The 24,339-nt window shown below is 39.8% G+C and overlaps 1 protein-coding gene across 3 annotated transcripts in view; it reads right to left on the bottom strand.

The window, feature by feature from the left end:
- The window catches only part of MACROD2 (mono-ADP ribosylhydrolase 2), an 852,083-nt gene that overhangs the window by 609,403 nt on the left and 218,341 nt on the right, over nt 1-24,339 (bottom strand). The window lies entirely within an intron of this gene.

The following is a 24,339-nucleotide window of genomic DNA, read 5'->3' as shown; positions in this document are numbered from 1 at the left end:
AGGCTGATTATTCCAGTAGGGCCACTTAATAGTAATGATGGAAAGATAACACTTGTTTAACTAGTGTTTGTAAAGTACTTTGCATTCCTCAGATACAAGAACTACAGATATGCCAAACACCATCATCATTACACCGCTGCTGCTCTGACTTCTGTAAATAATGAGAGGTTGTGACATTATTCTGGGTTAAGCATATCGTAGTGTAACATCTGGAGATGGGAGGAGCACACATGACCAATCCCTCCATCCCATATTTTATGCATGAAGAGTAATAATTTATCATGTGGTCAGAGCACGGTGGCCAAGAGGAACAACTTGGAGCTGATAATGCTTCCTGGAGCGACTCCGGAGTTCCTCTGGGAGGACAAGAAGTGATCAATAAGAGTGAGAGGCAAGCTGCAATAATATGGGTCGACTCTCAAAGCATCTTGCTTTTAAAGAAATTTGTTTTGTTTACTTTGTTGGAAACTTAAAAACATCTTCCAGTCCAGTGCTCAATACCTTTAGGGCACAATTACACCTTTGCCAGAAGCACTAATTAATTTTAATTACTCCTTCTGACAAATATTTTGTACAGAGTTTAATATAGGTATGTTTCATTACTCCAGGAATTTAAGATTTTACATTAGGAAAAAAACCCACCTGTTCTATTACAACAACAATAATTAAAGGAGGAAAGATACAAAACATGCAACACAAAATGTGCAAAACTGAATTTCTAAGTAGGAAGGCAACTTTCTGCAACTCATTTTTCAGATCATTTACAGTAAATAAAATTTAAATTGACTTGGTTTTGCTCAAATTATTATTGCTACTCGTGTATCGGATAAGAGGCAACAGTAGCATATACAGTGGCAATAATAAGGGCGCAGTGGAAATGGAATGACATGACAAATAAGCCTGTTCCAGCACAGAGAAGACACACAGAGAAGTTTGGTGATACTTTGCTTTATGGGAGATGCCCATTATTATTTTCACTGGTGAGGTGATTCATTAAATGGTCTTGGGCAGACAAGTCTGTCAATACTGGAACAAAGCTACATACAAACTTGTCATTTTAATTAAGGACTTAGAGGATGTCCAGTGAGTTAATTGCTATTAAAACACATACAAAAAATGTTCTTATTTCATATGATGTGTTTTCTTACAGACTCTCACAGGAGGAATGCTAAATGTAATGATAAAAATGTTTTCTTTCTGTGTAGAAAGAGATTATCAGCAAGCTAGGAATTAAAGTCCACTGCATAGTAGCTCATTTTATAAGCATTTTGTAAAATACACATGTGGCTGTATTTCACTTAAATATATATTTAATTCAACTAGAAATTCCAGTATCAAGATGCTGCTTTAAAACATCTAAAACCAAGCAAGCTTGCAGTAAAACACCATCAAAGAACTTTATTAATTGCATAAAAAAATTAAATTATTGAAGCTGGTGACATCCAGTGTTGTCAAAAAGCATCTCTTTGTGCCGAAGGTGACTTTAAGCCATGGCTGGAGATTGAAGAACTACTAAGACAGAAAGAATTATCTACACTGTGTGAAACAACACCACAGAGAACCTGCTATATACTCCACAACCCAAGTGCAAAGAAGGGAATCAAACTGAAATATGGGGCACAGCAATCAGAAACATTAGTGATAAGAAACCTGCAGTCCAGCCCCTCTTGCAGGGCATGACAGTCCCCAGACACCAGAGCTGGTCAGTCTCTGCATGTGGCACTTGAGGTGGCTGGAGGGGACGGGGTAGGAACCCATTCCTTCAGAGGAATGCAGGTCCTGTCCTCCTGCTGCTGTTTCATGTCATGTTCTGACCAGGAGCTCTCGCAGAAAGAGAGCTGGGAGAGCTGCAAGGTGTCAGGAGGAGACAAGTCGGCTCCCTGAAGCCTAGGCAGGGAAAAACTTCCCCACTGCTTCCAGCAGGTGACCCCTCCACCATGCTCCACCTCATTAGCACCATGCTTCAGGCACCCTACTTTCCATTAGGTAATGAGGAACATTCATCAAAACTATTGTCTCAGCTTTTTTCAGTACACTACGGACTTTGCAAAACTAACACTCTTTCTGCAAATACGTTTCCTTCACCTTAAGATCTGCAGTATTTATATTAGATGGTTTTTGCAAAAAACTTTCCTTTTGAATGAGAAGATCTGACTACTAGCATTGTGTTAAATATAATGAGAGGAGTTTTCCATGCATTTGGGTTCGTTTCTAAAGACCCATTTCAGTGCACTTCTGATTCAAAAACCAAACTCTTATACACACATCCCTCAGTATTACTCATGAGCTAATTCAAACACAGGTATCACCTAGTTTCAGTGAAAAGACTGAAATGAAGACCAAGATAATAACTTAATACAAGCTGCTATAATATGATGAATAGGACACTTTAGAAGAGCGTGCTAGGAAAATAATTCATATTGTATACTAAATAAAAAGGATCATACTCTCAAGAGCTTTTGAAATGCTCCTTTCCCCTTGATGAATTACAATGCAATTTTCTAGCCAACTAATTTCACTAAAGAAGATAATGACTTGAGCAAAAGGCTAATCAACTGCCAATCAGGATTCCTTGAAGCACAGAATGTCAAACATCTGAGCAAGTTTTTTTACAAGTCATAAAAGCACTAAAGTTCCATGATATGTCATAAAACCTGTGATGAAACTCTGAAGTTGATGAAGCATTCTTATTTCTCCAGTGATATTCTTAAACAAACAAGTTCCAGCTTTAACCAAATCTTCCATTAATATTCAGACCTATTAAAGAAGCATCATCACTACACAATTAGCTGTGTAAATGTCAGTCAGAGAACTAAACAGATTAATCATCCAGGTTGCTTTCTCTAGCAAGTGTCTGAACTGTCAATGTTATTTAATTTCTTCAGGAGTGGAGGGTGAGAAGGGAAATGTTTTTTTTTAATCTTCTTTTATTAGACTTTTATCATGATAGCGAGTGCTAATTTATCATGACTATTTGTTGTTAATTTAAATCCGCTGTTTTTTTGTTCTGTAGTATTCCACTTACACCTTTTTCTGTAATTCAGCAGAATGTGTTTTAGAAGGGAGGCTTTGTAGAAAAACATTAATTGCCATCATCTTTTCTTCACAAGAAACACAGGTCACTACTTTTTTATGTGTGGCTAAACAGTAGTCTCTGAAGGCAGGACTTCATTACTTTTATGTAACTTGTCCCTTCCTTTCTATTTTCAAAGCCCATAATTAATTATTTGTCTGGGCTTCTATTTCACCATCTTGTGTAGTTTTCTGGGAAGAAAGCAAGGCATCTTGAACCTCTGTTACCCACTTGATCTTGTTATGATGTTTTGAGTTGGGTACACATTACACAAGCAGAATATTATCACTGATAAATACAGGAGAATGGAAGAGAACATCTTTAACCAATCTAAGCCAACAGTGTTTTCAAATTCCAGAAGTTTTGGACAACAAGAAGGAGAAAAGCAGGCAGTCCAGTCTCTGTTCTCACAGCTTAAACATCTATTTCTGAAAATTTAGTACACTGCATAATCTCAGAAGACACTGGGGGGAAAAAATGTAATCGATTACCTGAAATAATTTAAATCAGGACATGGCATGCCAACTAAAAGTATTCAGTTCATTTTTGGTCCTTACACAGTTAAAGACCATATCCAGATATGAGAAGTTAAAGTCATTAAGTGTTTTATTAGAACACCATTATTTCACCCTGCTTCTACCGTAAATGCCTGTACTGAATTAGGCAAACAGAATTGGTGCACTTCTAGGGAAAAGCTTAATATCCAGGGTGGACATGATGTACAATATGTACTGAAGCCCATGGTAAGCACAGAAACCTCCCCTAACCACAGAATGAGTTATTCCTGCCATTTCCCTCTCTCATGTGGCACATTTCTCCTCACACTAGTCTTCTCTCCTCTGCTGGACTTGGTAGACAAGCTTGGAAAAAACATTTTGCCTCTTTTCTCATACTAGTAACGATTATCTATGAAATTCAGGTGGTCTCACAACCACTGATATTTATTTCCTGGGTACAGACTGTATGCAAATTAAGACCTAGAGTGGCCTGCTCCACTAGGCAGCCACTTCCAGCTGCTGGCAGAGGGATTCCTTGACAGCAGCTGCTACTGACTAACCCAAAAATCATGATCACCACTGCATTGCACTGGGCTTTCCAGCCTTCTTGCTCTCTCTTGTCCTCTCCTTACACCATGAGCTCTTTAGCGCTGGGATGATCTTTCATTGTTACATGCTGGCACCGAGGGAAAACAGCAGTGCTATTTTATGGTCACTAATGAGAGCCACCTAGAGCTACAGCAATTTTTAAAAGGGTTTTAAAACCTTCTCAGAGACATTAGAGGCAGCAAAACTACAGGATTCAAGAATTTCCCACCAAAGCAGGGCTTCTTGACAGAACAAAAGCGGACTTGTGAGAAACAGCCTCAGGCCCTGCTCATCAGGATTACCATCGCTGACCTCGCTTTTCTATGAACTGGGGAAAAGTGTTAGAAAGGACAAAACTCTTTTCATTGGTGGCGAGGGAAAGACATGGGCAGAGACAGGAAAATTTGGGGCTTTTCAAGCCAATGGGCCAACTCCTCAGTCAATACCGCAGAGACGGGAAACTGCATTCCCTTTTTTCAACAGATTTTATACATATATATATATAATGTGGATGTCAACACACACAAAATCCAGGAAGAGAAAAGACATAAAAAACAGTCCTTGACAAGACCCTAGGCACTCCTTAGGCCTCCATCTGTTCCCAGAAAAATTCTCTCTCAACAAAACCACTTACTGTCTTGTTAAGATTTTTGCCTCCTTTCTATCTATCAATTTCTTTGGAAACAGTCCTTTGGTTTCTGGGAGGGAGAAGGAACAACCAAACTTCGGTTTGCTGAACAGTGGTTCCACCTTCCCACTGGCCTCCCCAAATCCCCCAGGTCTGAAAAAATCCAGCAGGTGATGACAGAGTCAATCAGCTCAGCATCCAGCTAAAGGAAATGTTTTAGTACAAATTCTCACCAGGCAAACAAGCACAGAGAGCACGCAGCTGGAGAAAGCCACTTCTGAACGCTGACCTGCCCAATGTACATGCTCGTACCTAAGGAATTAAGATCACAGACCAGGGGAAAAAACAAAGACAGGAAGAAAAAAAACCTGAACAACTCTACAGGCACCAAAGTATAAAATCAGTTACAGCACTGCAAGCACAATAAGACACTACGTGTTCTACAGTTCTTGGATATTGAGTCCAAGAACATCCTTCGTCTCGCCAAACACTTGTTGAATACTGAAGTATTTTAACATATTAGGTTTATTAGATCACTGTTTGGAAGACTTTCCAAAAAAAATGATCTGGCAAAGCAATTACTATTCCAGGGAGCATAGCTGAGCTGTGGAAAGCCACATGTGCTAGAGAAGATTGACTTGTTTTAAAGCAGTCAGTGGAAGGGCAGTGTGGAAGAAAAGGATATAAATAACTTGCATAAAAATTTAGATTTAAGGAAATACAGAGAGAAGTTAAAAGGTTCATAAAGGCCCATTGGACAAGGCCTATCAGACCAAATAAAAATAGACTTCCCATGAATTGAATAATTTTCTAATCAAGTATGTAGATGCTGTAGACAAACCACAGCCCGTGATTTTCTAGCTCAGACCACTGTTTCCAGATGCTGCTATATTTTCCAGTATTTTGCTTTTCTGAGTCAAGTGAGATGGGCTGCTTCTTTGATGTGAACATTTGAAAAATATCTAAACCAAACAGGTAATCTATGTCATAGAATAGCAGAATTAATGAGGTTGGAAAAGACCTCTGAGATCACCAAATCCAACCTTTAACCGAACACCACCTTGTGAACAACAACATGGCACTGAGTGCCACATCCAGTCTTTCCTTAAACACCTCCAGGGACTCTTCTACTGCCCTGGGCAGCCCATTCCAATGTCTAATCAGCCCTTCTGGGAAGAAAAGCCTCCTAAAGTCCAGCCTAAATCTCCCCTCCATACAGAAGTAAAAAATGTGTCAAGTTTACACTGCAAATTGCCTCCTCTTTCCTTACCACATTCTCTATCACTTCTGTAGGATTGGCCCTGCCTAGTGTGTTCCTGAGTGGTGTTGAAGGACTTGGAGTGAAACAGAAATGCAAAATCTTTCCTGAGAGACAAAAGTGTGTCAAGAAAGAGACAATGCAAACCAATTTTCCAGTTGACTATCAGAACATACTGAAACCAAGCTCAGACTTTCCAATATCCCTGCAGAAAATTACTTGCACATAAACAAATTAAAAAGAATGTGATGAGACTGCTTATGGAGATATTAGAGAATCACTGAGGATTTTTTTCTTATATTTATGTATATATATAACCATCCTGTTCCTGGATTATTTTATGAAACAGCTAGTCTCAAGCGAAATCACGCCAGGGAGTGATGGAGTGGAAAGCAGTTGTGAGGACTGTGACAGGAAGGATGAGACAGCAGGCTGAGGTGGGAATAGCAAGGCATAGATTGGGATCTGTACTGGCTGTGGGTTCTTCTCACCCATGGCACGTTGCAGGGCAATGAAGCACCATCTGTCCGAGGGGTTTTGCAGCCTGACTGTAGGGAAACAACAAAGGTACTTGCCAACCTGATGACCTGTGACTTAGCTTTCCATTATAACAAGAAAGTACTAGCAGTTTAATTTTCCTGAGTTTATATAGCCACATATTCTCTGTCTCATTTATTAACAGCATTTCTGAGTGATTTTTCCACTTCTGAGGAAAATGCTCCAGAGCCCCAAAGCTAAAGGCTGATGCTGCAGCAAGGTTTGTGCACCAGAACATGTCATCTGTATGTACAGGAAATTTTAACTTTGAAGGCTAGACAGAAAGAGATGGTGAGAGTATTATCACTGGATCACTTGCTCTCAGAAAAACAGGTAAAGAAAGACAATTTGCAGCAGAGATCTCCTCTGACATCAATGAGGTCCATTAACCAAGGAACAGGACACTGATTTTTCCTGCTTTTTAACCCTCGTAAGCCACTGTTCACGGTCCTTCCTGGTCTTCATTGTACACATTTATACAGATACTTTCTCCTGCCATTTGCATGTCTCCACCTCAGCTTTTCCAACAAAGGAATGGCTTTTTCCATCTGTCTCACTCTGCTTCTGCCACTATGGAACAATGTCACAGACTGAGCCTCATATAAAAGGCCATGAAGACCTAGTGAGCCATGGGACCCTGCTGATTCAGGGATGCTGAAGCACCACGTTAGCATGACAGTGCTGCCTGGCCTTGCAATAAAAACATGGTGGTGTACGTATGCCCCAGACAGTGTTGTACATTCTATGACTCTGCTAAAAATGACAAGCTTCCCCCACAGCATGGAGTGATAGGCTGGCATTAAAATATGGAATTCAAGTGAACTGGTTGGGTTTTAGTCCTAACTTTATTTTGTTCTTGATTTGCAAGGCGTGCACTGAAGCAGTGACAAGTACAGTCCCTGTTCTGGAACAGGCTATGTCTGTGTGAGCTGACCCTGTCAGTGCCCCAGGGCTCTCAGAGCCAAGGCTTTAGGCTTCAGCTTTGCTACAAGAAGTGGATGGAGGCACATTTTGTAAACAAACTGGAGACAGATCTAATAATGCAGTCACCAGTGAAGATAGAAAAGCCATATTCAACATCAGTCAACAAATACTAACTCATACAATTTCTATGTATTACTTGATTTTGTTCCTACTGTTTTTCCATGTTACAACTTACCAACTTCTTTTTTCAATGTGTAAGTTCACTTCTATGTATTACTTGATTTTGTTCCTACTGTTTTTCCATGTTACAACTTACCAACTTCTCCTTTTTTCAATGTGTAAGTTCATCCTCTCTTTAATTAACACCTAACTATATTATACAGCGACACAAAACTTGTTATAATGGGCCACTGCTGAGAATTAAGTACTTAAAAACTGACCACTGCATTAATTTGTGCTTAAACTGGCCTCTTGGTAACCAACATCTGGGTAGATAATTTTAACTAAAAAGCTCTATAAACAATGTGTACATTGAACAAATCAAATACGTTCTAAAACTGAGTTTCAGAGGTATAAAAGCAAGTGATCCACATGTTGCTGGCAAGAGCCCATGAGTGCAATTCCTTCTTTAGATAATGTTCTCTTTTCTGCTTTCTAAAAAAAATATTCATCTGGTTCATGATTCAAACTCTAGGTAAGCCATGTTGCTGGCAAGAGCCCATGAGTGCAATTCCTTCTTTAGATAATGTTCTCTTTTCCGCTTTCTAAAAAAATATTCATCTAGTTTATGATTCAAACTCTAGGTAAGTGCCTGAATATTCTGTCTCAACTCCCCACCTCATTTTAAAACATAGGCAATTAAGGAATAATGAGAATTTGTTAAGTAGTTGGAACATACAGCATATAACAAATGACAGCACTTGGGATCACTGATGGGTATGTTATGAGGAGTTCCACAGTACTGCCTTACCACAGAACAGGACAGAAATGCTCTGTGAGGCAAGGCAGAGGCCAGTGAATGCCAACAGTCAAAGTTTTAATTTATAACAAGTAGAAATGTTGTAACTCCTCTCTCTCCCTTCTACAACCCATCCACCAACAGATCTCTCCACAGAAATCCTTCAGTCACATGAACAGCACTTTGGAGGAGCTGCACCTGTGGAATGCCCTCTAACAGCCCTCAGCAAAGTACAGCACTGGAAGTTTAACCTGGAGTCATTTGTAAGGGGTAGCAGAAGAGATAATTTCTATTATATGCTTTAGGGCAAAATTCCTACTGACCAGAGATGTAACAAAGCCGCCAGACACAGAAATTAACATTAAAGTAATGAATGTCCATCTCTCCAGTAAAAATCTGTTTTGGTAAGGATCATTCTCGTATAAAATGCAACCAAAAAAAAAACACCAATCAACTAACCAATTATTTGAGAAACTTTAGGAAAAATATCTGCCTTCCCAAAAATACACACAAGCCAAAACCATGGCCAAGAAAACTCTGAAACTGCACACATTCAGTTAGTGTGTGAAGAACAGACACTTGCCATGAAAATTAGAATTCACAGCACTGAATTCACTCATAATCATGCAAGTTGGAACCACAGAAATTGGGGAAGGCAGGAGTGAAGCAGCACTGGGTCTGCAGAAGGCTCTTGGAGGAGGCTGTCTGTGATAAAAGGGAGCTGCAGAGAGGTATGTGGGACACTCAAAGCTGCTTACTGGATGAAACAACCAGGTATTGCAGAGACTGAGACTCAATTTAGCAGCCAACTTGTGCTGCTGTGCCTCTGCTGCAGGGTAGCGCACAGATATGGAGACAGGTCTCAAAATCCCTAGGGCAGCCAGAGTTGAGGATAAGTTACCTGCCTGGGGGTTTATCCTTCAGTGCAGGCCTGGCTCCAGGAGCTCTCAGTTACTGCTATTGCCCAGAAAAGATCTGCAGTGACCACAGCCCACAGGTATCCTCAGAAGTCAAGAACAGCAGATTTAATACAGAAAAAGAGAAAACACAACCCTTTTATGAGAAGAAGCTGATTTTGACATACATCCAGGTATCTAATCCAAGCCTGAAGAGTAATCCCACTGCAGAATAATTCAAACTATTGCAGTCTGAAAGCTGCTTTTTACCGAGAAGTGCCATTTTCCCAATCTTTCATTTTACCTGACAGGAATCTACTCTGACAGGCAGAATTTTGTTTAGCTTCTTGATACCAAGTGTTGTCCCCATAAAGGGGCCTGGGGAGCACGACAGACTGGCTCTCTGCTGGAATGAGCTGGCCCTTTCCCACAGCAGAGGGTTTCCCTGGCCAGTTGTGGCAGACAGAAAAGGGGGGACCTGCAGCCAGATGAGGGGAGCCCATGCTCTGACAGAGGCTCCCACCGGAGGCACGAGGTCGGCAGTCGACTCTCCGAAACCTTCTTCCCATCACCCTGCTGTTATCCAAGGGCACTGAGTTGACTGAAACAGAGCCTGAAAACAGGAAGCTGGCAGCCAGGACAAAAGGGGAAATTGTCTGCAAAACCTTTTTATTTTGGTTCTGTCCTGCCTAATCACTTCAAGTTTTCTCTGTGTAAGATGTGAGATATTGTAGTGCACATCCAAATACAATGTGGATTTTGGAGCCTAATAGCTCTGCCACAGGACAGATCCCTTTCCCAGTTCCAGCCAACTCAAGGTCTTCCAAGAAATTTTGCCTCTCCCTTCCTGCCGGGGTTAATCTAACTTACATGACCACAACACTATTTAGGGTATTTTACCACCTTAAATGTATTGTCCTTCCTGTAAGTTGTCTTCTATCCCAGACAATATTTTATGTAACTCAGTGACTTTCTAGTGCAAAATATGAGACCCAGCACTCACCAATCACCACTGGTCAGGAAATTCATAGTGGGTACTGGGAGCTGGGATGTGTTTAGAATGTGAAAAGTGACTTCATACTAAGTGTTGGCCAGCAGGCTAACAGCAAAACAGGGTTGTTCCAGGAGCAGAATGTCTTTCCAGCCCATGAAAATGTGCTTTGCACCTATAATTTTTTTTGCCCAAAGAATTGTTGTGCCTCAGAAACTGAAAAAGAAAAGGTGCCTCACTCTATGAGGGGAAGCAGAAGGATCACAACACCAGATGTTACAAGACCCCTTGACACCCTGCCCCTGAAAAAAAAGCCCAGCTGACACTCAGAACGGACTGTCAGTGGAAGATAGCAGTCTTCAAAAAGGAAATATGTTTGGTGTCTTTCAGAGTAAAGACATGACTAAAAAATTACATTTTTCAGGCTGAAAAAAAGACATTACTCTCCACAAAAAAATTATGTAACCTCTACTTCAAATAAATAGCAGAAACCACCCATTTTGATGTTATTGTTAAGAGCAACAATGTCAGTAGCAGTACAGCATAATAATATTTTAATGCCACAACATACGCAGAAGAATTCTGCAGATATTGTATTTATAAGTTGGAGCAAACCTCATTAACTGCCTGCAGCATTGCTTCAGTTCATTACATGACACAAACAGAAAAAAAATTATATAGCTGTATCTAAAACAGGTAGTTCTATACTTCCTGGGCTACATCTAAGCAGCAGTATTTATGCAGCCATGAATAAAGTCCTGCCAGCATTTTCATTATACAACTGTATTTGTAAGATTTATTTTATAAGTCGGTCAGAAAAATGTGATTTAACTTCAAAGTTACTACTAATATTTTGTCTTTAGCAATTTAGTACAACTAATAAGTCCTTATTACCTAGAACAATTTTACATAGACTCAAATTAAAGGAAGTCAGTAATACGGGAATGAGATTATTTCTCAGAGAGATATTGACAAGTTCACTAGGACAGAAATTTCAACTAATCACAGATGTTTCAAATCTAAAATGGTCTGTGCTGGAGCTGAGCATCCTTTTTAGAAATGGCAATGGATGTCTGTAAGGGTGAGAGTCCTTACAGAAACATGGTAACACTATAAACAAATGCTAATAAAATGCCAAGAGATTAAAGGCTGAGATCAAATAAATATACCAAACATGTTTATCTCTGAAGATGTTTACACCGGATCAATTCACAGCTGTACTCCTCTGTTGTCTTAGAAGTAAAGGATAATGAAAAGAATCAGACCCTACAACTACTTTTTCCCAACAACAATATCTTTTGTCTTGGACACAGATGCAGCAGTGGGGGGTATGGTTTAGTGAGGTTACAATTCATCTCCACTAAGAGTTTTCTGACAAAAACAGCGTGAAGTGTCATTCTTCCCTTCCTCTGGGAGTTGGTGAAAGTGTTTCTGTCTTGCTTTTTTCTGTCCCTTACAATAGAAGGTGTCAGAAGCTTCCAGTCTATTCCTCAGGTTTTTCTGGTGTCTTTTGTCCATTTTTATCACTTGGCATTGTGCCCACCCCCGAGTTTATAAATCTTTGATGAGATCATATGCTGCTGCTCACTGGAGGTCTGTGTCTGGGAGGTGCCAAGGATGCAGCACTGTGTGACACTCATGTGCCAAGAGCTCCCCAAACATAACTCTCAGCTCAGGCCACTGCCATTTACTGAATCCTAGGGGGCCAGTTCACAACATGGTGACAAAGGCATGGAATTAACTGCTGTGAACATGTACCTAGAGACCTTACTGCCCCTTCCCTTTACTCCTAAGGAAAGTAACAAATTTTAAATATTTTTGGTGAATATTAAAATAAATACTAGGTAGTCTGCCAGTATCTTTTCAAAGCAATAAAAAAAATTTTAAAATGAAATAGGAATATATGCCTGACTAAAAGCAAACCATCTAGCAGCTGAGGCCTATGACTCCAGGATAGACTCAGCTGTCCAGTGCTGTGTTACTGCTTGAGACGTAACAAATCAAGACCTTGGACCATGGCTTCCCAGCCCCTCAAGGCACAGGATCCATCACATTAAGCAGGAATCCACCAAGAACTGGCTGTCTTGAACCCACCACATGTGGAGCTAAGAGGAGGAATGGGTAACAACCTGGCAAACCTTCTAACCCCAATGGACACAAAACTTAGAGTGAGAAAGAGAGCAGGCTTCTCTTTCCAGCCCCTGCAGCACACAGCAGCAGAGATACCTGACATTAAAAACACTCTTGGGTATCCCCAGCACAGGAAGGACATGGAGCTGCTGGAGCAAGTCAAGATGATCAGAGGGATGGAGCACCTCTTCTATGGGGAAAGGCTGAGAAAATTGGGGTTGTTCAGCCTGGAGAAGACAAGGCTCAGGGGTGACCTGATTGTAGCCTTCCAGTACCTGAAGGGAGCCTACAAGAAAGATGGAGAAGGACTATTCACTAGAGCATGGAGTGACAGGACAGGGAGGAACAGGTCCGAACTTAATGATCTTTAAGTCCTTTTCAGCCCAAACTTTTCTATGATTCTATGATATCATAAACTAAGCAAAGATCAGAGCCCAGCAGAGCTCAGGAAGAAATAAGTTAATTATATATATGTTAGATATGAACCTATCTGGAACAGCTTCTGAGAGAGGATGCTGTAAATTACTTGGGAGTATATAACTCAGATTTTGTTTTGGCAAATTTTCATTTCAAATTTTCTACAGAAAAGCTATTTTGACCCCAACAAAGCAAAAAAAGACACCAATCAAAACAGGTAGTAGAGATTAAAGGGGAATTTTTATAAATGTGTGACTGCAAGATGGCGTTTTGCTAACTTGAAATAGAGAGACATAAACCTCAAAACCTTTGCAAACAAATTATGTAGTTCATGTGTTGCAGAATCTCTAAGGGGAATTATGCCAAATCACTCCTGACTCCATTAATCTATTCCTGCCCTGGAAATTGTTCTTACAAGACACACAATAGATTATTAGGGAGGGTACTTTTTAAATTGTTATTACTCATGCAGGTGAGGTATTTTAAATATGAATCATACACTGACGCATTGCATTAAAAATCCAGGCATTTCTATGTCATGTCTCACAAAGCCACTGAGATGCATTAGACTGTCACCTAAAATCTCTTCAAGGGAAAGTGAACCACTAAACTGGACAAAAAGCTATCATTGCTTTTGTGGGACAGCCCTGAATGAGCCAGGAGATGGGAGAGATGACCTAACAAGATTTTTATTTTCAAAAGTGAGAACCTCAAAGGCTTTTAAAAAAGAAGAAAAAAATAAAGGATGAAAAAGTTTTTACATTCAAAAATTGTAAAAAACCCATTTGTTGGTGGAAGGAAAAGGCTAATGGGGGTAGGTCCTTCCAAGAGAGGTGATGAACCAATTCATGAGGAAATTATGGTTTTCTTCCTGTTAGCTGTTGTCAACACAAAGAGAGAGAGCACAGCTGCCAGACACTGCCTGGGGCATGAGGAGTCACTGTTTCTCCCAGAAAGGTGCTCAGCTGAGAAGCAAAATGTGCAGTTCCCTGCTTCAGTCCATGGTGGAGATCACACAGACAAAAAATAAAAACATGCTAATGGAGGTTTCCAGTTGTACCCTTGGGAACCCTTGTCTTTCCCAAATTTCCACTGAAGGAAGCCCTATCTCGAAATTATATTAAAGCTTGATTCTAATGGCATCTTGATATAAGTAACCATCCAGCACTGAGGGAGGGAAACACCTCCAAAGAAACAGAGTGTCACAGCAAAATACCATCCTCAACAGTCATGAAAGGGTTAGCTGGAAGCACAAATAATAACACATTTAACACGAAATGTTTAAAACAAAGCCAGTCTAAAGATTAATACATCATAGAATCACAGAATGGTTTAAGTTGAAAAGGACCTTAAAGATGATCCAGTTACAACTCCCCTGCCATGGGCAGGGGCACTCCTCACTAGAGCAGGTTGCTCAGAGCTCCATCCAACCTGGCCTTGAACACTTCCAGAGATGGGTAACCTATGCCAGTGCCTCAGCACCCTCACAGTAAGGAATTTCTTTCTAACATCTGATTTTAACTTAACTCTCTCACTTAGGACCCATTCCTCCCTGTCCTGTCACTCCATGCTCTAGTGAATACTCCTCCATTTTTCTTGTTGGCTCCCTTCAGGTACTGGAAGGCCACAATCAGGTCACCCCTGAGCTTTCACTTCTCCAGCCTGAACAAATTCTCTCTTCTCTCAGAGTTTTTTCAAGGAAAGCTGCTCCATCCCTCTGATCATCTTGCTGGCCTTATTCCAACAGCTCAATGTCCTTCCTGTGCTGGGGACATCAGATCTGGACACAGCCCTGCAGATGGGGTCACACTTGATCTGGGCAGAGGGACAGAATCCCCTCTGTCCCCTGCTGCCCACAGGGCTTTGGATGCAGCCCAGGGCACCAATCTGGGCCTAGTTTGTGTGCAAGAAGTTTTAGAACTGAGCTCACTAAGCAAGTGTCAGTGAAAAATCTGACCATATTTCTCACCCTCTAAGTGTTTGCAGAACATAATTGTCATTTCTGCCTGGAGGAATTTTTTTTTTCCCCATCCCAGCCTACTGTCTATACCCCACAGCTGCAACAAGGGCCTGTTCACAGAGTTTTCTGGTTACAGTTTCTCTTCTAAAAGCACAGGACATTTTCATGTTGCTGGGGGCTCTGTTACCAGAAGTTTTGATTTACCCAATACAAAAGCAACAATATTTTTTTTTCTAGGCTTACATGAGAGGCAGAATTCAGCTTGATTTAACAAAGCTTTTGCAACAGTGAGGCAACATTTGGCTTCGAGTCTGCCATTCAAACAGCTGACCTTTGGGAATGAGGAGTATATTTTTTTCCCAGAGCCAGATTTTTGTAGCGATGAAAAAGTTCCTCTTAAGCATTGATGCATACAACTAATTTGGACAAGTCAGGAAATGCACTCTTTGCTCATTACCTGGAATTTACAGTATCTGTGGGAAAAATATCAGTTATGGCACTGAGTCTCATAATGTCATCTGTGCTTCACCAGCGCTGAGCTATGAAGCTTCTAGATAAGCTTGCTATTATCTGATAGCAATGGGTCCTCTGCAACTGCTGAACTGCATTAGGAAGAACAAAACGCTCCTGACATATTTATTTTCCTTCTGAGCAACAGCTGAAGTATTGATAAAGCAGAAAGGCAGGATATAAAGTCAGAACTGGAAGGCACAGACTCTGCAACCTAAAGTACAGCAAAAAGGTGGGCCACACTCTGAAAACATTTGCAAACGCTTGACTCGAAGCACTTAGAGAGCAAAAATACGTTCACGGACATGTTTTATAAGGGCAAACACACATACAGTAGTTTAGGAAAAATAAAGAACTGAGATTACAAATGGGGCAAAGCAGCTAAAGATGTGTAATAATATCAAGTTATTCTGCACAATTTCAGATACAGCTCTCCTCAGCACACAGGTTGACAGCAACAGCACCAGCTGCATTGAAAATGTTTCTTTCACAGCAAAAGTATGCTTTAAGATAATTATTGTATGGTGAACCACTTGAGAGTTAGGAAACGCTAGTTTGAACTTAATGTGTATAGACTTGATTTGGTCCATTGTATTGTACTACATGGGTGGCTGCTTTTCCCCAAATAACATCTGCCTGACTCAGAAGAAGGAATGGATTTTATAAATACTAAAAAATTTAATTTTTGCTGTTGAGTATGAGGCCACTTTTTTGTTTACTTTTTGCTCAGGTGCTGCTCAACATCAGCCATGAAAACCAATTTATAAAAATATCCTGGCAGGAGTCATGACATTTGACATGGAATTATCTGCGTGCTTAATAATGTTCCTCAGCTTATTTTCATACTAATGAAATAGCACTATTATTTGCATTGGAGAACTGCATGGAAACATATTTGACTAAAAAGTCTCTTTCATCTCTGAAGCAGACCATGTTCCATATGGATGCGTTCTTTACTGAATATGTTTGTTAAAATATTAAGAAGTCTGAAAATTCAATGATTGGTTAAAAAGCAACAAAATACTATCAGACAGGGGCAGATGCTTGTCCTGTAGTCAAATATCAAATCCAAACTCCAAAACTCAGAAGTGTTACAGCTACTTCAGGAAAAGAACAATATCAGTCTTATTCTTGAGAACTGGAGAGCCATTTTACCTGAAAAATATGAAAAGTGAATAAACTTGGCAAACTATTCATGAAAATATTCATGCAGTGATGAATATTTCATTTTACACAAATAAGGGGACAAATTTACAAGCAATAAGATTGTTGTATGCACAGGATCAATCCACCTCTAAAATTTTCATCTGTGGTGGGTTGACCCCAGCTGGATGCCAGGTGCCTACCAAAGCTGTGCTATCACTTCCCTCCTCAGCTTGACTGGGCAGAGAAAATATAATGAAAGGCTCATGTGTCGAGATAAGGGCAGGAGAGATCACTCACCAATTACCATACTGGGCAAAACAAGCTCAGCTTGGGGAAATTTCATTTCTTACCAATCAAATCACAGGAGAGTAATGAGAGAAAATAATCTTAAACCTTAAAACACCTTCCCCTCTACCTCTTCCTGGGCTCAACTTCACTCCTGATGTCTCTGACTCCTCTAGAAGAGCATAGGGAGACAGGGTATGGGTCTCAAGGGGTGGCCTGTGGTCAGTTCATCTTACATAATGCCATTTCTACTGCTCCTTCCTCCCCAGGGAGAGCTTCTTGACACTCTTTTCCTGCTCCAGGGTGGGATCCCTGCCATGGGACACATTCCTTCTCTAAGTTTTCCACTGTGGGCCCATTCCATGGGGTGCAATCCTTCAGGAAAAGGCTACTCCAGCACAAGCCCTCCATGGGATCACAAGTCCTATCATCAAACCTGCTCCAGCACGGGCTCCTCTCTCTGTGGGTCCAGAGGTACTGTGGGGAGCCTGCTCCAGCACAGGATTCCTACAGGGTCTCAGCCTCCTCTGAGCATCCCCCTACTCCACGGGCTGCAGGAGCAGACCTGCCTCACCATGGGCTGCATCCCAGGCTGCAGGGAATCAGCTCTGGTGCCTGGAGCACTTCCTTGCCCTCCTTCTGCACTGACCTTGCTGTCTGCAGGGCTGCTGCCCTCACGTATTTTCACTGCTCTCTCCAGCTGCAATTGCTCTTGCACTGTAACCCTTTTTCTGTTATTAAATACATTCTCCCAGAGACTCTACCATCATTCCTGTGAGCTCAGTCTTGGCCAGCAGCAGGTCTATCTTGGAGCTGGTGGCACTGGCTCTACTGGACAGGGGAGAAGCTTCTGGAAGCTTCACAGAAGCCACCCTAGTAGCATCACCCCCCCCCCCCCCGCCATCCTTCCCCCACCCCCAAAACCTTCCCAGGCCAACCCTACACAGCAGAGCTTTACTTGCAAATGCTGCTGCAAAGATTTTAACCATTGTCCCTTTGGCATCACATCAAGTAGGCACAACTCTAGTTTAGTAATTAGAGACACAAGTTTAAGTCCCCTCAGTTCAGACCATCATTGGCCTTGTCCTTCAGCTCCCAGTGCAAAAGACAGGAATACATCCAAGGCACTGACACGCTTCCACTTGTCTGGGCTGGCAGTCACAGGGTACCTAAGGCAGAGATTCTCTGTGCTAACAGCAGATTTTAGAAAATGCATTTTTAAAATAATTCGTACTACATCAAGAGAAACTTTTTCCTTTAAAGAGAATATGAATCATTTAATGCCCCCCGAAATCCATTACTTTCATGCACTGTAGCAAAATAAATATTTTACAAACAATGAACTTCCAGCTCTCTGCCTCTGAATTCTTATTTATCTCCAGTTACAAACTGTTTAAGCCCGATTTGCCATTTTAGAGAGCTAGAAAGGCCATAAAGTTTCTGCACAAATGATCTTTTCACAGTGTGCTTGCTATTTAAACTCACTTAAATATGTAAATCTAATTATTTGTCTCAAAAGTTTCTGCATATGCATTTTAAGAATGCAGTGTACAGAAGTCTGTTCATAATGCTGAGGCCAAACCCTACAGTCTCACAGAACCCACAACCAAATAAACTGACATGTGGAACAACTAATTCAGAGAATGAGATCTGTTTAATTAGTCCACTAAAACAACGCATACAGTTGTGAAATCTGTGTTATTAGAAGCCTTTTTCTTTAATCTATGCTGAATCTTTTTTCAAATCTTTCCCATGAAGTATCAGCAGGTCTTTAAGATCAACTATTGTTAGCAAATGTTCTCCTGATACCACCCATCTGTTAGGTGTTAGTGTTGATCTTTTCTCAACATTCATAAAACACTCTTTTCTCTATTGTAGATTATAAATAGGAGCAACCATGTAGAAACAGCTTTGTTTAGATCTGCCAAGACCCTCTGTCCTGCAAAATGTTGAGTATTAATCTCCAGTAAAAACAAATTCCAAAGGATTTTTAATATTTTTAATTAGTGTGTGCTTTTTCATCTCATTAGAAGTATAATCAGTAGTCATTTGTTATGTAAACATTACTACTTCTGTACACTGAGAACAAATACAAAATTTTTATTTTAGCATATTAATTATTTTTGATGTTGAACTTATCAGAAAAGCTGCCAATTTGCATGTTAGTCACTTGCAGTCTTTAGACCTTAAAGGGAATCTACTTAGACTTAAACAGCTAAACAATGAAAGATGAAGCTAAAATAGCCATAAAAAGGACAAAAGAGGAGGAAGCACATTTTCTACATCTGAGGAAAGGAAACAATTGCAGTAGTAATTATAGCCCTTTTCTTTAAAGGATACTTTAGACCAATTGTCCTGAGGCCACTGAAGGAAGAACAAGATTTAGTTACAGTGGCCATTTGATACTGCAATTTATTGCTTGCAGTATTTTCCTTGAAACAAGATATTTAAGAGAGCCAGTTGCTTGGTGTTAAAAGCTTAATTTTCAAAGCAAATTTGAAGAATGATTCCAGATTTTGACATGGCCAGTCTTCTTATTACTGCTTATTACTGCTCACATATTTTCCTTGGGCTATGAAAACAATTCCAAGGTTTTTTGTTTTTTTTCCACTCTGACCATAGCAAATGAAAAACGTGGCCATGCAAGTGATACAGTCAGAAAATCAAGGTCTGCAAGGCAATTCTGCTCTTAGGTTCTTTACTGATACCCAATATTAATAGTGTTTTATTATTAAATTACGTGCTTAAATATGCCTATTTTAAAGTGTTTTATATGCTCTGTAAAATATTATAATCGGAATATATTTTTGTTAATAATTCTTCATATAATAACTTAGAATGACCCAGAAGTAATTTTAAGAAAAAAAACTCTGTTTATGTAATGAATAGACAAAAGAAGCCCAAGTCAGGGCTGTCTGTAGGTATATGCAGAAACTCATCTACACGTTTTAGGACTCAGTATGTAGACATGAGACCAAGATTGTCATCAGGAACCTGAGCTGCTAAAACCATGTACTTAAAACTTTATGACCAAGATTTTCCAAACACCCTATACTGATTTGACTTAAACATATGGAAATAAATGGCCACAGTGAAGTGATGTGATGTGGGCAAGTCTAACCTGCTGCCTCCGCCCTCCAGTTAGGGAGAGATGACAGAGCTTTGAGCCTCTGGAGAAACAGCTTGGCACTGCACACGATGGAATTTTTCAAGTGCTTTTGTGACAGAGGATTATGAATAGGCAAATACAGACCCATGGATAAAGCATTTTTAAAATGATAGCTCCCTCCTCTAAATGTCCAATATACAGCAGTCAGTCCTACTCACAGGAGCTGACAAAACAGGCAGGGATTTGCTAATACAACTCAGAAGCAGAGGGAATATGATCGTCAGTAAATATTGAATGAGCTATGTATGTTCCTTCCCTACAGCTGGAAGGGGCTTTGCCAGGAAATGATTAGGAAAGTAAAACAGCAAAGATAATGTAAGAAGGGACATAATCAGAAGATCAAACCCAATGAAAGTAAAATAAGGAAACAAAGAGAGAGAAAGAGGAAAGGAAAATAGCAATAAAGTTTATATTAGACTAAAAAGGAGCACTTGAGAGAGGACAGATGAACACACAGCTGCAGATCACATAGGCTGGAGTAGAAAATGGTGGGAATGGGGGGACCAGGAACATCTCCAAAGTCTGAGAGCTTCACATACAACTGGTTTGACAGGCTCCTGCTAAGTCAATCTCTATACTGAGCCTGTTTTATCTCGGTGACACTCTTCTTCTGTAAAGCCACATCACACAGGGCCAGGCAGCATGCAAAGCATCCTGCTCCCTGTTCCCCTCCTGTGTTATCTCTGCTCCAACTGGTCCCATGCTGCTTCCTGCCAGCTACCCATACACACCCAATAACCTGAGCCAGTGTCAGGGAATTTCTGTGCTCAAGCTCTATTTTCTTGTTCCACTCATCCGCCTCTGTTCTCTGCCCACAACTGGGGGAAAGAGAAAAATCCGTGCACATGCAGCTGCTCAAGGAACAGATGGGAAATAAGAGAACTGATGAATGTAATGCCAGCTCCTCAAACATCTCACCATTAAAATATACTAAATTATTTTGCTTAGTTTTCCTTATCTGTACACTGGAATTAACATTTCCAGTCATTTTTGCACAGTCTTTAAAAAATGATGATGAAAATTCCTTTAGCAATGCTAAATATTATTACAATTAATGTCATGGCATGTTTGAGATTAAAGGTATTATTGAAGTGATTATGAGAATTTGTCAAGTTCTTGTCTCACTCCAACTTCTCAAATACTAGAATGAAAAAAGCCCTAAAAATAGAGGGAAATGCGGATGCTGTCCATTTGAATAATATTAAAAACTAGATATTAGTAATCTCAGCTCAGTTTCTGATAGCTAGCTCCTCAGAATGTACAGCTGCTCTTGATTTTCCTTGTTCACTACTAATAGCAAGTGTCTTGAATCTATCAGAAGACATTAAATAAATTAAAATCTCATTTTCCCATCAAAAGTAGTTAGCACATTTTTTTACATCCGCGCCATGTATTTCTCTTATTACTAGTTATTTTGTTTGGCACACACATTGGCTGGGGAGAAGTTGATATTTTCCACTGCCTGACAAGACATTTTATTCCACAAGGACTACAAGCTAAGCCAGTTCACATATTTGTAAAAAAAAGAGTAGAAATCAATATCCAAAATCATCATGTAGCTGGCCACAAGAAATTCCAAAGTAACTATTTTTGGTAGAATCACTGGTATCTGAATTGAGGAAATTAGAATACACTGCTGACACTAACACTACCAAAGAGGGGGGGAAAAAAAAGGGAGAAAAAAAAGGAAATAAATTTTAACAGCAAATTTTAACAGTAATTTCACAGCAAAGCGATGCTGCACTTAAGATGGCCCTTGGGGTCCCACGCTGATGTTCTGCCCAACATCAGAGAAGAGTGGAGAAACTTAAAAGGCACACAAATGCAATTTCAGCCTGACACAGCACTGTATACCATAGCAATAATAGCAATAATTTGTGTCAATGGCTTCAGAATTACTGTTGCTGAGATGTACTTTATTACGTTTCACCTGTCCTTCAGCAGACTTTCAGTGCTACAGAGCAGAAGAGGAGCTGGGTCAGAAGCAATAATTCACACAAAAGATCATCTTGATTAATGAAAAAAAAAAAAAAAAAAAAAAAAAAAGCAGTTACCACTGCGGACTCAAAAATCCAAGGAATGTTCTGACATCTAGATTCACTCATGCCAGTATTGTTAAGACAAAAAGGCAAGGAATACATTCCTAATGATCCAGTTTGTATTTCCAGTTCTTGAATCATGCAGGGCTTTTTGTCTCAGGTAGTGATCCAGCTTTCCCCAAGTTTTTTTGTCTCAGCATATACAGCTTGGATGTTTTTTAAGCTTTATTCAACCATCCATGCAAACCAGCTACACCCCAGATTCACAGCAAGCTAGTTATAAGCATTTGTTTATCCTTGACTCCTTCCTCTGCACTTAATTTACGTTACATTTTAGAAGCTTTTAATTAGGGAGCATCTACTGATAACAGGAAGGATATAGTTTAAAAGTACAAGAACAAACTCTGATAGGGATTAAGTTAAAATAAAAAGAAAACATGAGAATGTTCATTCTAACTCACAGCTGTGACTTCCTTGTACCTTTTATCACTGACTACAACTTCTACTTTAGAGAAGTGTGGACTATGAGAAGATAAAATCTTGTTTCATATATGAGAAAACAGCAAAACTGTGAATTAATTTGTATACTAAAAGGTGTTTCCAAATTGCTTCAGCATTGCTCAAAACATTCGCTGAAAATGACATTCGTGAGGTTTTGCCACACAAATGTTTCAAACACCCTTTCAGGACAGCGTATTTCACAAAGGATAATGAGAGAAATAAAAATAAAAAAATCAAAAGCACCATTTGTGCAGAGATCCAAGGAGGGAGAGCAAATCTCCCGGGATGGAGCAAGAGCTGTGAGACTCATGGCTCACCCATAGCAGTTTGGGGAGGATCCTCTCTGCAGCTCTGGATCAAGTGGTCACTCCAATGTGAACCCAGAAAATAATTTCTTACTATTGCAGATAGGTCTGGTACACAGCCCAGAACAACTGCCTGGAAAAGATCCAAAGCTCTTGGCTCTCACATCTGCTTTCTAGATAGTGGTCCTACCCTTGTCCAAATAGATTCATGATCTTCGTAAATTAGACAAGGTTAAGAATAAACCACTCTTAATAATCGGCTTTATTAATTATCTTTCTAATAGATTATTTTAAATTTGGTAGTATTTCTACAACACAATAAAACAAACACTCTTAAAACAAAAAACATACAAATCAATAGAAAACTGGCCACCAGTACTTGTGAGAATATCTTTCACCTCTCCAAATGTACTTTTCTGTCCTTCTCCTCTCTCCTCCCTGCATTATTTTCTGGTTTATAACACAGCTGCTATTTGTCTGAGCCTGATAAGCTCCTGGAACTGAGTTTGACCTCTCAAACAAGATTCCAAGAACATAGCCATCACAAGAAATCAAAATAGTGCATCCACAACAAACTAGTTTAGAAGTTATGCTTATCACAAGCTTTTTAAATTATCTTACATAGCTTTGATTCCTTTCCTTAGGGTACTAATTACATGAGTGTATTTCTTTTAATATTATGAAATAACATCCACTTTTTCCATGTTTTCCAGCAATATTCTGCATGCACACTACTTTTAAATGCACAACATTCAATTCAAGCCTTAGCAGTAGATTGGCTTTAATCATCTGAAACATGCTATGCCATCTCTCTAGTGTCAGAGAGAAGCCCGACTTACTGGATAACCTAAATCACACTGTAGCAGGTTTGGTACATCAATTACCACTTGCTTTTCGAAGTTCAATTACTGCTATAGAAATGTAAAATGTTGGAAAGTGGGTTGAAAGATGCAAAGTAAATGCTAGTGGTCACAAACCTGAGTTTTCAGACCAGTTTACATAATTTGTCACTATTTTTTGTTTGCAAATCAATGAGTAACTAAACCAAATCGGTCAGCAGTGCTTCACTGGAGACAGATATCCTTCACTGTCATAAGTTAAGTTGTTATAAACAGTTTTGGTACGTAGGTTTTCTCTTATTTATATGAGAAAAGAGAGGCTTCTGTTCAGCTCATAACCATAAAATAAGCCAATACTAGACTGCCAAAACCCACAGCTGCACTGCAGTACAGTGATAATAACCAAAGAGAGTAAGGAGTCACTCTGTGTTAGTCTTATGAACATTTCTTCAGCTTCCCTATTCATCTGTCTTCTTACTCCATCCACAAAACAAAAAAGTCCAACACTAATGAAAAAAAATTTTTTATTCACCTTCAGCTGAAATAACTCCAATGCTAGTTAGAAAAGAGGTAATATTAGCAGCACATAAACAGGAATATATATTTAAACAAGACAAAGGGTTTCTTATATCAACTAACTTACTAAATGTATGTTTGATTTGGATACTTTGTGATGCCAGGTTTTACA

This window comes from Onychostruthus taczanowskii, unplaced genomic scaffold (genome assembly GCF_017590055.1).
Source record: "Onychostruthus taczanowskii isolate IOZ18803 unplaced genomic scaffold, ASM1759005v1 scaffold87, whole genome shotgun sequence".
NCBI lineage: Eukaryota > Metazoa > Chordata > Aves > Passeriformes > Passeridae > Onychostruthus > Onychostruthus taczanowskii.
This window is presented reverse-complemented; position numbering and strand designations above follow the sequence as displayed.